At 42.4% G+C, this 3,478-nt stretch overlaps 1 long non-coding RNA gene across 1 annotated transcript; it reads right to left on the reverse strand.

The window, feature by feature from the left end:
* Positions 1–253: 253 nt before the first annotated feature.
* Positions 254–2,173, reverse strand: LOC143132483 (uncharacterized). Its single transcript, XR_012988318.1, has 3 exons — positions 1,806–2,173; positions 1,067–1,176; positions 254–729 (listed from the first exon to the last, which is right to left on the reverse strand). It is a non-coding gene; the product is annotated as an uncharacterized LOC143132483 (long non-coding RNA).
* Between the last annotated feature and the right edge of the window lie 1,305 nt (positions 2,174–3,478).

Genomic DNA, 3,478 nt, shown 5'->3' on the forward strand with positions numbered 1-3,478 from the left:
AGACTGAGTAGTGGCCCAGCAGCTATTGATAACCTACCAGGGAATTTGGCTTTAGTTTCAGTTCAGTTCAAATGCCTTGTTAGGTTAGTTTAAAGGGGTGGTTCAGGATTTTGGACATAGGACCTCATTTCCAAGTTACCAAGTGTGATATTACATTAATACACAGGATTAGGTGTTATAATCCCTTGTGCCAAGATCCAAGATAACAACACAAGTTGGAGACCGTTTTCAACACGTTTCATCCAGTCCTTCTAGTTGCAGAGTTCGCAGGTGCTAGGCTGGCGCGAGTCAACAGTATGTGTAAGCCTGCCACTAAAAACAGTCTTACCCACTCCATAGTACACCGAGGCAAATAAATATAACGCCTGAATAGACGAGGACTGGATGAAACGTGTTAAAAACGGTCTCCACTGATAAATATCACACTTGCTAACTTGGAAATTAGGTCCTATGTCCAAAATCCTGAACCACCCATTTAAGCTGCTGGACCAGTATTTGCTTTATGTTGTACTCAATTTTCTCATTGTTTTTCATTCTAATAGCATGCGTTGACCTCGAAACAACAGGCCATGGGTCGCTTAATGCCACAGTTACGCTTTAACTGTCATGTCAATAGAAAACATACTTACTTACATCCCATGTCTTTAGAAAAGTGGCATCATCCTCATGGAGGTAGAAAGGAAGGCCACGGAGCGCCACAGCACGTCGGATATTTACATCTGAGGATCCCTGCATGAGAAAACATGGAGTCAAGCCAGTTAATAACTACAAAATGCAATTCAATAGGATTACCTTTCTTTGATAGTACAGCTTCTGAAACCAAAGCATTCTTTTTATCTTAAGTCCATGGAGGAGTTGTAATCTACAAGACCTCTGCTTTCAAAGGGGGTCAAGCACTTGAATATAAGTCAAAGTATGTGGAAACAGGGCCATTGTTAGTAGGCGGTGTGCAATTTCGAGCAAAAACTCAAAATAGGGGGGTAAGCGTAAAGATTTAAAACACATTTGGTCAGAACCACACATGAAATGAATCTATTCCAAGTATTTGTACAAAAGAAATGCTTACCTGAGATTCCAACATGATTGCAGGCCACCACCGAACCAATAGGCTTTGTCTGCGGGGAAGAACGTCTGACTCCTTCTCAATGCCAATGTTGTTTGCATCAACTTCTGAATCTGTGAATTGAAGGACGAATACACATTTGAACATACTGACAATGTCTATTAGGACAATCCACCATCTCATGATGTCGCTTTAAATGCCACTTTAAATGCATCCTTAAATGGCCGAGAACAGTTTGCACATTAAATGGTTGTTTTCACCTACACAGCTGACATGCGAATAATACACATTCTGACTGAGCATGAACTGTGTGTGACCGTGTCAAATGAATTTAGGCTACTGACTTAAATGTGCAGACAGTCAGTAACATGACAGTGGACTAACGTTAATGGAGGAAACATTGCTAACATGCTGTAAACGATAATGTTGCAGGACCTGTGCCCTGTTATCAAGCAGTGCACCACAAAGCTTGCACTTCCAAGCTATTGTGTTAAAAAGTGCAAACGGGGGTTAATTAGTTCATATTTTTAGTACTCACATTGGCAAATTGAGTTAGATCGCTGGCTGATCCAGCAAGTGCTGGCATACAGCAGCCAAATTCTTAGCCGCTAGTGCTAGCTAGTTCTAACTGGATAAAGTTACGTCACGTAGCCTAAGACAATATTTTCAAACATTCGGGTTTTTAAACAATATGATAAAGGACGTGCTTTAGGGTCAACATGCACCTCACTTTTCCACTTACGTTTAATTGCGGGTTTTCTCTCTTCTCGTCGTCTCCTCTCTCGTTTATTTTCACTGCTCTTGTTCTCGTCTCTTGTCATCTGCTGGTCGACCGTTGCCGGCGTCGCTTGTCACTCGGCGTTGGCTAGTTGGTGCTGTACACAAGGTCCACGTATGACAGAAGATCCGCCTACAAATTTGCTACAATTTGCGTGGGGAAGTTTCCCACGCTTTCTATTTTTTCAAATGACTTAAAGCAGACGAGTGCTGTCAACTTAAAAGTTCAAATTTGTTCAAGTAACACAGACGATTAGAGTACTATTAACTTTTTTTCATTTTTGAGTGTTTACAAATCAAAAACATTGTTTTACTTGTACTGTTCGGTTTTACAGTGTAGTGTGTGTGCCTCTCTCTCGCTCAGAGGGGAGGGAGAGGCTGAGGGTCGATCCAGCATGGATTCTAAACTCTGTGGTGGATAGGATCTACAATTAGGTGTTAACAATACTACTACGCTAGGTCGAAGTACTCCCAAGTGCTATTGCGCCACACATTGTAGTTCTCCGGTTTATTCGCTTGGAAAATCGCCACGTTTCACGTTGCGTGGCCGTAGCATTTCTATCAACTACTCGTGCAACTGTATTTAAGTCGGTAAAACGTGGATGTTTTTGATTACTTCTACGCTTAGTTGCCGTCAAAGCCCGCTAGCATAGCAACATGCTAACACAGTCCAGCCGCGCACCAGAGCGTTTGAGTGCACGTACGGACACGGGAGAGGTATGACTCAACTCGTGAAAGTTAAGGTAAGAACATATATTACTACTGACATTGGGTGGCGTGTTCCTTTAAATGCCAGTGTTATGATGGAGTGGCATAGTGCTGTCCAGAAAATCTCCGACCTGGAAAGATGCAGACATCACGGAGCTACTGTCCATGAGGGCATACAACATTTTGATAGAACACATGAAGGGAATGGCACGTTGTAGCCTACAACTGCATGGCAAGGCCAAACGAATTCAAAAGACTGAATCATCATAAGCAGAAGGCGCTGAAAAGGCAGTAGCCCACAGCGACGTCGTTGACGACAATAACAGGAGTATTTAATAAATTGTTAGCCAACACGGTTTTCTGTTCATTGATAGCCTTAGGCAGAATTAGGCTACAGAAAAGAATACAGGATTGTTTTCCTCTCCCGGCAGTAAAGACAGTAGATTCGTGTTTAAAATCTAAATGAAAACTAAAGGTAGGCTATAGGCTATGCATATGACCATCCAGAGGAGGCTGGTGATCTGTCAAGAATGATGGAGATTGTAAGATACAGATGGTTTTATTGTTGCTGTCATTATTACCACAAACACGAATTGACAACGAAACCATGGCGATCGTGGGTTATATCTTGCCACCTTATTAGGCCATGCACAGCCCTGTCAGAACTCCGTGTAGCATGCATAGCCTACTGGCAGTTTTCATAGACCATCACCAACTAGTTCGGACTTTGGATATATCGTTGGATTGTGAAAAGCCCAATTTCGAATAACTACAGTACAACAGATGAGGTAGGATGCATCTTTTGCAATTAGAATTTCGTGTTGGTGAGACCTGTTGCCTATCAGTAGACATGTCATCTCGAGTTCCACGACAGCTTAGCTAGTGCCACCGAAATATGACACTGAAATCCTTTCACTATTGGAGTCGCTC

Source organism: Alosa pseudoharengus, unplaced genomic scaffold (assembly GCF_046254945.1).
Source record: "Alosa pseudoharengus isolate Yale_2024_CS ecotype anadromous, Long Island Sound unplaced genomic scaffold, YU_APseudo_1.1 YU_APseudo_1.1_scf_19, whole genome shotgun sequence".
Taxonomy (NCBI): domain Eukaryota; kingdom Metazoa; phylum Chordata; class Actinopteri; order Clupeiformes; family Clupeidae; genus Alosa; species Alosa pseudoharengus.